Below are 11513 nucleotides of genomic sequence, written 5' to 3'. Positions count from 1 at the left end.
AGAATGGAGCTTTGCAAATAATTCACCCTAACTTTTTTGCATGGTGAAATTATTCTATCAATGCTGCTGATTGGTCCAATTGATAATGAAAACTTCTTTTTGGTCAATCGGCAGGTAGTTCTCATGGGGTTAAAAATGTGGAAAATAAGGCACAACGTCTAATTTGGGTCTATAGCGCTATCGGTGCCCCGATAGGTACTGATGGTTCTTGCTATATTGTATCCTGAACAATTGTATAGTGCTTTCATTTTTGATTAAAATTGAAAATGATAACACTATGCAAATGTTAATTATTATGCTCAACGCAATTTATTACATCACCAGGGTATAATAGAGAAAGAGTCATTGGTACCAAACCGGGCACTGATTGCGCTATAGGAGTGCCTAAGTGACAGTCGTAGTGGGGAAGTTGTCATATGAGGGGATTATGATGATTAACTGTGATCTGTGTATATTTGACATGATCAAGGGAAGAGTCTAATATCGCTAATATCTAGTGATTCGTGAGTTTCAGGCAAACAAGGTATTCTTTTATTTCCTGTTGTGCTCGGTAACTGGTAAATTACCTTCAAATTGGTAACAAGAAGATCAGTTTCCATGCATTTTGTATGAAAACGTAGCATTTTTGAAAATCTCTAGTAACTAATGATTTTTTTCGACATACAGACTCATTCCCTGATCATGACACACATTATACTTAACATAATATTTGTATTTATAGCTAATACATAGACTGCAACACATTTGATGTAGTTTCTTTATTTTTAGTCCCCAATGGGCACTACTGGCCAAATGATTAGCTTCTATGAACTATTTTGATTGGTTACAAAGAGGGCTATCATGTATTTAGCCAATCAGAGATGTGGTAAGAGTCAGTGGGGCTGAAGGGGATCAAGCTTGAATTTGCTGAGAGATCTAAAAGCTCCAATTTGATTGGTTACTCAGAAGATTGTATCATGTAATTATCCAATCAGAGATACTGTAAGAAAGGAAACAGTAGTGCCCATGGGGTTAATCACAGAAATGTTATGAATTTTAAGACCATATATGAAAGGGCCTTCTTGGATGAGACTGTTTATATTTGATATATTAGTCTCAGTTTGGCCTGGCTTGTGCATATTGTTTGTATGTATGATCTCAGTGTTCTTTTCCACAAATGAGATTACTTGCTGTTATGTTGGTTTCATAGTTTCCGCCGCTTGCTGCTGATCAGCGTAACACTTCAACATGCCATTTGTACTTTTCTGCAAGCGGAGTGGCAGCGGCATGACTATAAAAGCCAATGTTGCCACTCAGCACCACCTAAATTCAACTCTAGTGATCTGCTGCTTTGGCAAAGCCGTGGAGTGATCAATATATCGGCTTGCCACTGGTCACCGCTAGCGTTTTGTACCAAAATCGTTGTCAGAGCAAGCAGCTAGCCGCAAGAAAGTATGAAACCAACATTAGCATGTGTCCTAGTATATAAGGAGCAATTGTGTTTTACAAACAAACAATGTAATCAAATGTGGGACCTGGAAACATGTGTAATACTAAATCAGAGTCTATTTTTGCAATATTTTATTCTTGCATTTGGAACCATGGTGTCGTATTTAGTGGTTATTTCCTCAGGATTGAATCTTAGTTGTGGGGTGCATTTCACTAGACTTTTACCCATAACACATAAAGGTATGAGTATTCTTTACCCTTCGTAACTTTACGACTTGTTCCTGGTACAGATCCCTATTACTTATAATGTGTACCAGTCGTAAATCTCCTTAGCGAAATGGAAGATACGATTCGATGGATTTTGAGAGCCAAAAAGTTAATGGAAATGCGCTCATGATCAGATAAGCTGGTTGGTAAAAAATGTCACGAGTCTTGTGGCTAATTTCACACTGATATATGTAATACATTCTATTCAAGTGCTAGAAATAATCATAAAGCTGAATTTACACTTGATTGCTTAGACATGGTCTAACTATGGAGATTAGTCTATAGGGAGTAAAGGAACTCTTTGGTATTTACCTGCCTTATTCTATATTATTTTAGATTATTTTAGGTCATATACATGTAGCTTACTATTAGATAGCTGCAGTTTAACTTTTGGACTTTGCTAGGAGAAAAGGAGAAAAAGAAAAGAGCAAAAGGATTCCTCCCTAATTCTAACCTCCGTAGTTCAAATACAGCCCGTCTCAAAAAAAATTGTGCAAGTGAAAAGTGCCCTCTTTGGCAATTAGTAAATACAGTTGTGACATGGTGCTTTCATAAACATCAAGGGCGCAGTCGTAGCTCTCAAATGCCGTTTGTTCTGTTCAATTTGCTTGTTTTAATCTTGAGATATGTTTTGTTAACAACGAAAGGGTAAAATCACAATTGTGCCACTTTAACTAGGGAAGAGGACTGTACATACTTGCCAAAGGGGGCGCTTTTTACTTACACAATTTTTTTAGACAGGCTGTAGGTCTAACAGTCTAACTTGTTTTGTGCATCTACAGACCTTAGTGATGCAATGCAAAAAAGATGGGCAATTGCTTTTTGTGAAAAGTGATGCCCAGATCAATCACAGGTTTTGCATTTCTACTAATACAGGTGATTGTGGACGACATATTTCATCAAAATATTTCAAATACCACAAAGTCAATTTTTAGGACGTCCATTAATGTTGAAAATTATTGTTCTTAATTAATTCACTTTTGAAAGTTGATGATCAAGACAAGTAAATTATTTTGTAAAATAGTGGAAAATCAATGTTTGTACAGTATTTTTTGTGGGACATGAGTGCACATCAGACATATCGAATTACATTCTGAATACAAGGAATATCCTTCTGATATCAAGCAATTTTGATTTTTTTTTTAAATTGATGATATAAAACACATTTTACATCATATTATTAAAAATTAATATATTTTTTATTTTTCATATTTAACAGTCCCCCGAAGTAAAATTTATAAATCTACTGAAATGTACTGAAAGTGTATGTAGCTGGGAGGAAAAGCAGACAATCATTTTAAAATTGTGACCTTTTGTATTGAAGATACACCTAGATTTTGTAGATCTTTTTGGGAACAAATGTATGGAGTTGAATGAAAGTGATGGATAGCCATGCCAAAACATTTTTACCAGAAAATGTATCAGTCATAATCAAACCATAAAAAGAATGTAACCAAAGTGTCAATCAGATTCATATACCACTGGGGGAGGGGCTTTTTTGATTTTTGGATTGGTAGGCATTCCCAAGATGGTATAAATATATTAAATTTGATAAAAAGAACACCCAAAAAAGGTCACACTACTGGGGTTTTTTTTTACTGATACAGTGTTTTTCATGGGTAAGTGACCAACAGGTCTTTCAGAAAGGCTATCCTGTAGCCACTTTTCCACTATGAAAGATTCCAGTTGAAGAAGTTAAGTTGTTATTATAAGATATGTTTTTCAATTGATAAAAGTTTCAAACTTGCTAAAAGTTGAAAGAAATTGTTTGTTCTGTTTCTTTGTATATAGTAGCATGGTTAAGATGAGGGTGCAGTTGTGTTCAGTGTACTGCTAACAGATGGTTTGTGCAATTATTGTCATACAAGTAGTTGAGTGCATGCACATAAAGCTTTGGTGTACATGTTGGTGTGCAGTTTTGATACACATGTCTTTGAACACACTATTAACAAAGAATTTAAGCATGAATTTGGACATGTGCAACAGGTGTCTGACATGTGTGGCCTGCTACCACGAAATGAGCGTAAAGTTGCAGGTTGATAGTGTCAAGACGACCTGGCTGCTGCGTTGGTGTTCCTTCTTTTGCACACACCTATTCAGTCCAATAGTATGTCTGTATGTCCTTTACAATGGGCCATTCACATAGTACATACTACTGCTTGTACAGGTGCGCAGCAAACAAAGAGCATCAACTCGGTGTCAACTACCAACTTGCATTTCGTGGTAGCAGGTCACATTATGTTTAAAAGATATCTATATAGATCACTTGGCATCTGACGTCATTGCCCGGCAGTATGCGCGCGCATTATGGCAATTTCAATTGTTCTTTGCCCTGCAGTGTGCGTACGCATCATAGTCTGCTAAGGGCACGTGCATTTTAAATCGCCCGCCACATTTCATGTAGTACAGGAAAGCCATTGAACAGTGTAGCGGGTCGTTCGAGCATATCGATAGACGAGTCCCTCGCCTTTGTTGATAAACAGTGATGTCAAGTGGTCTATAGGAGAGAGAAGAGACTTTTTTAGAAGGCCAAAAGATGAGTACGGGAAGATGAGTTCCATGTAGTGGATAAACACAAGAAAAGAGCCAACTGAGCTAAATGAGTCAGATGAGGAAGAGTAGAATATTATTAATCAATTCAAGGTATTCAGTTTGAAGCCGATTCCTGATCCTCTAACTTCATCTCAAAAACCTTTTTCAATGCTCCTTGGTTGAGAAGAAGTTAAAAGATCAGAATCGAACTGAATAGTAGCAGAGATGCCAGTTCTCCAAATGTATTCGGATTTCCAAATTTTTATAAATTCCCAAAAAGAAATGTCCAATTTTCTAATTGTTAAATTTTTTATTTATTTTTTTATTTGGGGGGGATTTGAAGAGACCCTGGACCTAGAGCCAAGTGCTACAATCATTTGTGGTTGATTTAACAAAAACAATTAGGAAAAAATTACAATTTTGTTTTTAAAAGGGATTTTTGGGGGCTCCTCACTAGCATCTCTGCTGATTAAAATTCTATTACTCTTCCATATCTGACTCATTAGCTCATGATGTTAACTCTACACTATTTTTGCTCACCTGGAATGATATCATGTTATGATTCAGCATTTTATATACCACTAAGTATGCGGAATATATACTTGTATGTTTTGTTTTGTTGAATTATATCATGTATTATGTTAATGCTCAAGTACAATACAGGCTGTGGTAATTGTATTGCATAATATAAATAAATAAACCAAGGGATTTCTAAGTGACATTATTGCCAAAGATTAGAATGTGAGATTACAAGAAGAGAAATAAGCAAAAGGAGAAAATAGGGAACAAGGTGGGTTTTGAGGACTTAGATTAGCATTCAGGGACATTGAAAAGGCTACAACTTCAGGTACTATTTACGGATGGAAGTACTGATGGTAGAACTATTTTTGGTCATGTGATCTGCTTTTAACTAATCAATGAACAAGAATATATGAATGTAGTATTATAATACAGAGCCACCAAAACTTACAAAAAAAATCAGCAGATAGGCGAGATCTGCTTGTTTCTGTAGACAAGGGGCAGTCTTCAGCAAACGGCTCTTTTCAGAGCCACCAACACTTACAAATTCAGCAGATAGGCGAGATCTGCTTGTTTCTGTAGACAAGGGGCAGTCTTCAGCAAACGGCTCTTTTCAGAACCACCAAAACCTTTATATTAGCAGATAGGCGAGATCTGCTAGTTCTCTGTAGACAAGGGGCAGTCTTCAGTGAACGGCTCTTTTCAGAGCCACCAAAACCTTTATATTAGCAGATAGGCGAGATCTGCTTGTTCTCTGTTGACAAGGGGCAGTCTTCAGTGAACGACTTTTTTCAGAGTCATCAGTAGACAAGGGGCGGTCTACATGTGTCATTCTTAGGTACTTTGTCCTGAAGAAGTCAGAGCTACTCCTGACAAAAGCTTGACAGTTCTAAACTTGTCCGACGGCGAACCCGCTAAAAACCCACTGATTGTTATGAATTCCCGGCGTAAAAGCCTATCCCACAAGTAGTATTATATTTAACATGTGTTGCTCGTATTCTTATCAATGAGACTGTGTGAAAATTGTATGTTTGTGTAATGTTCCCACTGGTTTTTTTTTATCCCTTATCCCCCTGAATTTAATCATAAAGGGGGGATTATATGAGTTGAGCCTAATTTCTTTGATTTGTTGAATTTCTTTTGCATATTCCATAATGTAATTTATTAATTGAAGGAGTATTTTGTGATCCTAGTATCCTTTTTTTATGACATTTTTCGGTAGATATCCACGAAAAAAGCTTATTCCCAAAATTTCAGTTGACTGCTGTTGTAGGCCACTGTTGTAATTTCGTTCTAGTATACCAGAACGAAATTCAAATTTGACGATATTTTTGCTGAACGAATTAATCTGCAAGAAAATTTTGGTACATAAACATTTTGTAGCCAGAGGTTTCCAGTGGTATAAAAATCTCAACTTTTTTTGAAAAAAGTGGGGGGATGAGGCTGTGGATCACGAAATGCCCTTTTAATAGGTAATTAATTAATGTGTAATTTAATAGGTAATATCATGTTCATTAATTTTGTATGATGTTATTTTGTTTATTAGGGTCTCATGGGAGACCATTCATCAGTGTTGTATTACTGAATTTAATAAATGAAGTTTTACTCTTACTGGTACTACTATTGCAATAGTGTTTTCCTTTTGTGTGCGTGGGGGTGTGTACCCATTTTTGTAGGTCCCGATTTACCTTTTCCAGGGCCCTGGGCCAAGATAAACTTTGGGTTCCCTGGGCATTTGGACCCAAGTTCTCATTCCAAACCAGTGCTTCATTAAAATGTGTGTGACCAATTCTTACAAACTCCTGTATTTGACATATATTTATGACTCGAAGTGGGGTACAGTGCAGTCCGATTTCGTATATACCGTAACCACCCGAGTATAAGTCCACCCCCTATTTTTCAAAACATTCTGGGAACAAGGATGCACTCGGCAGTATATCAGTTGATAATTAACATTCCACACTTATAATTTTAAGAAATTGACATAGATGATAGAAATTACTGGTACATTGGGCATACATACAAATGGGGGCGATTTTTCTTATTTCTAAATTCAAGTACTAGCCCCTCCCCGGTTATAAGCCCACCCCCATTTTCTAAAGTGAAATCTGCTATCTAGGGGGGTGGACTTATACCAGAGTGGTTACGGTAACTGTTTGTGTTATTATGTTTTCTTGAATGAAAATAATTGTTTTCTTGAATGAAAAAAATTGTTTTCTTGAATGAAAATAATTGTTTTCTTGAATGAAAATAATTGTTTTCTTGAATGAAAATAATTGTTTTCTTGAATGAAAATAATTGTTTTCTTGAATGAAAATAATTGTTTTCTTGAATGAAAATAATTGTTTTCTTGAATGAAAATAATTGTTTTCTTGAATGAAAATAATTACTTTTGGCAAGAGGTAAACATGTCTCATTTTCTACCTGCAGCTTTTGTGCCGTTTGTGGAGAACCCCAGATGTTCACTCAATATTATGATATGTGACTCCTCGCCACAACTGAGCCCGGATGTCGCCAATCATCATTTTTGAGATATTCAACCAAAATATTCTGCTTGAAATTAGCTTTAAAATGATGTATATCATGTCTATAGTACTTGACATTTAAGTAGTGAAAAATCAATAAAACAGTCAATAAATCCTTTCTTTCCTATTGTTTATTGTTAAGTTCGATGGAGCATATCTCAATAGTGGCACTGGCGACATCCGGGCTCAGTTGTGGCGAGGAGCCACATGTGGTCATTTTCACGGTAAAGGGTGTAACTTTGGATTTTTAACATTTTAATCCGTAGTGTTCTAATAAAGCCACAGAATTCCATAATTTTTGGCCACATAAGTCATCTAGTTAGCAGCTACCTTGGGTAGCATAATCAGCTTTGGGAGTTACTGCGTTCAGTTTTAGCAGGCTTAAATGTACTTAATATTGCCATTTTGAAAAACTATAAAAAACAGTAACATTTTTGTAAAACCCTGTGTTTTCTTCAGTTAGTTCATGGATAATTTTTCTTATCCTGAAAGTACAGTCATATGTTCAGTAAACACTGCCACATTAGATTTAATTGTGAAACGCCCTGTATTTTTGAGAACCGGGATTCGAGATTTGTCGTTTCGGAGTCTTCATTTTCCGTTAACAATTGTTAACAAACTTTGTGGGTGTAGCTTTGGTTCATAATTCTTGGTTATTTCTTCACTTCTTCTTGATTTATAACAGTTGTTATCTTAACTTGAAATGGGTAACAAAAATTAGCCGATTTGCAAGCTTTTAAAATTTTTATAAAATCTTGACTTCAAATAGCCGTTTTTCCGTTAACTTTTTTGCAGCCTCCGAAACAAACTGTTCAGCAAGCTTGTGCAAATATAAATAAAAGAGCTCATCCAATCTATTTATCAAAATGTAGCAAAGTAGATCCTCAAGTCACATGTTTTTAAATCGTGGAGATATATATCACCGTTTGAAAATGGGACCCAATACAAACTTTCCGTTAACAATTGAAGCCTCCGAAACAAATGAAGCCTCCGAAACAACAGTAAACTTAATTATCATCTATGCATATCTAAATTGGTGTGTTTCATACTGATATCTGCATTGTAATTATTACTTGATATGTGCAGAATGTCATAAATTAAAAAAAAATTGACATTATGGTTAATGTTTGAAAAATATACTGATACCTTAAAAGCCTGTTTCGGAGGCTTCACATGCAAAAAACACCATACTTAACAAATGGGTGAAAAAAATGAATGTGTGATAAATCTACAATATCTGCCGCATAGAATCATTGATTCAATACACACAAGAAAATAACAGCTTAGATGATCCCAACACTGTTGTTTTCAAAAAAACTACTTCTGCAATGTTTAACAATTGTTAACATGAAGCCTCAAAAACAAAAAAATGACTTGCTGTGATAATTTAATTTTTGTCACAACTGAAATTCAATACTTAGAAGCAAAGCATGAAAATTGGTAATTGTGATATTTTTTACCTATTTTTTTATGTCAACTTGTAGTACTTAGCTAAATATTTTACTTTTATGATCACCTGTGTTGTTAACTGAAGCCTCCGAAACACAAATCGCTTGAATTGCCAATTCTAAAAAATAACTCCAATTTCTGTGAAACTTGGATGGGAGGTTCCTTTCATCAAGTAGTATTTGTACATGAAGTTAGACATTCAAATTATTTTAGGAACCCAATTAAAACTTAAAAAATATGTTTAAGGTTTGGAAATTTCCATTGTAAATGACACTTGATGTTAAAAATTTTCAAAACTGCAATTACAAACATAGCAAAACATGGTATAAAATTTAACTTATATCTGTTGACTTACTTTGGAATGGAATTTCACATGTATTCCAGCTTTCATGTCAAAATTTTCTGAGGTTATGTAAAATACATTTTTTCTTAGATTTTAACCAAAATGTTATGCAAATGTCAAATTTTTATTAGAAATCAAAAGGTTTAAGCCTTGAAACATTATTTTACTTGAATTTAAGTTGCTTCTATGCATGATTTCAGTAAACAGAAACATATTTAAGTGGTTTGAAATTTTGACCCTAAAAATCAAAAGTTACACCCTTTACCGTGAAAATGACCATATGCAGTCCTAAAAACACCATATTTTTCTTGTTTACCCCCAAAAGACCCTTTGCGGCAAAGTCTACACTGAGAGACTGCCTTTTAAAAAAAAAAATCATGTTACAATAAGACTTGTTTGCAGCATCATACTTTCAGCAACTGCCCCCTGAGACTCCAATGTTGTACTCATAGCTTGCCCCCCCCTATGTCAGTGCCCCCCTAGGACAGAACAGGGAGCAGACAATACAAAGGAAAAAGCCTCACAAATTATTGCTCATTTGAAAAGTTATTTATTACATTTCAACACCGTCTATATTATGCTTGGGTACAATTCAGAATTTGTTAATTTGCTTTTTAACCAATTACATACAACTACTTATTAGTGCATGCTAGATAGGATAATCTGAACATATTTAGCTAAGCTCCCGGCGCCCGCACTCCGTGCATCCGCGGGTATTCATGCTTGTCGGTGAACTTTAAAAACACCCCTTCTGCATCTCATTTCACGAAGTTTTTAAGGAAAAACACCCTTTTTAAAGCGATTTCGCGAATTATTTGCCCTTCGAAACTACCCCTATTTTCCCTAAAACTCAAACGATATTTCTAATAATTCTTTTCTTTTCTCGACGAAAATACCTTTTTTTTTTCAATTTCGCGAACACATGGTTTGAAAAAACACCCCTTTTTTGTGTTTTTCGCGAATCACGTTTCTTCATCTGAAAACACCCCTTATATTATTTCGCGAAATTTTCTACGAGCATGAATACCCACCGATGAATGGAGTGCGGGGGCCGGGGCTAAGCTAGTTCTAGCTCCATGCTCTCTGATACCCTATGATATGCTCAAACTACATTTATAGCTTGGTTGGTTCGCTGGCAAGAACACAGCAATCGGGGGATTGCCTCTTTTCTTTCATTTTAGTAGCTTAGAAATAAATACACACAGGCAATACAAGTAAGTGACATTATGACATAGTATTTTAAGAATCCTAAATTTTACAAAAATAAATAATCATATAATTTATATATAATTTTCAACAACAACATTAATATTAATTGCTTTAAAATTGTGCGGTGTTTATCATTCACATTTTCACACTTGCTTTTACATATATTGACATTAAATAGATAATTCACAATACCTTATACAATTTGTACGATACTATGATTTTCCAATGCTATACAAATTTTTTTTACCAAATAAAACACTGTTACAAACATTTTTTTAAGCTTAAGCTAGCAATTTCACAGAAACCCATATTTCCATGAGATACTATGTCCGTCATAAAACGTTCAAAACATTTCAAAATGTTGGCAAAAAACATTATTTTGCAAGAAATGTAAAATGTTTTTTGATGTATTTTAGTTACACTTTGTTAATATTAAAACAACATGTTTGAAAATGATCATGTTATAACCTGACATTTAAAATGTTATTACATATTTATACAAGTTTGTGTTTTGGGAAGTTAGTTATATATCACTATAACTTTCATAAAATCAAACAATTTGTTTTGAAAATCAATTTGCCATAATTTCTTATCTATTATTGCTTTCTTAATTTTCCAATCAATTCTGGCTGTTATGATGACATAACGAGGAAGCATAAATAGTTACATGGAAATCATATCACAGAATAGTACAATCAAATACTTCTGACATACCGTATCCATTCCAGTAAGTGCCCATGCCCCAATAAGCGCCCACCCAGTGTATTTTCAATTTGCTAAAGGTTACCATTAATGTTGAAGTGACAGATACAGTGAAATAGCTGGCGTAAACTTGCAATACATTTTCTGCATCAGAAAAGCTACTAGAACATCTCAGGACCCTTTTATTATATACGTAAATTTGTCTCTAATAAACGCCCCTCATAAAAAATTAGGTAAATGAGGTAAAAAAATAAGCGCCCACCCAAAATGACTTGTTAAGCGCCCTGGGCGCTTATTGGAATGAATATGGTACATGTAATGACACATAAAGTGTAAGTAGAATCAACTTGCATGAATACTTGTAGCACTATATAATATTTTGCTATTCTGTTACTTTAAACATGTTAAAGGCCTATTCAGTGATCACAGCGAAGGTGTAAAAAATTAATATTATTGTTCATAAATTGCTTACAGAGTGAAAGATTTGTCATTAGGTGTTTTTGCCAGGAAAAATTTGACAAAAACAAGGAAAACAGGTG

Source organism: Amphiura filiformis, chromosome 7, assembly GCF_039555335.1.
Source record: "Amphiura filiformis chromosome 7, Afil_fr2py, whole genome shotgun sequence".
In the NCBI taxonomy this organism is placed as follows: Eukaryota; Metazoa; Echinodermata; class Ophiuroidea; order Amphilepidida; family Amphiuridae; genus Amphiura; species Amphiura filiformis.
This window is presented reverse-complemented; position numbering follows the sequence as displayed.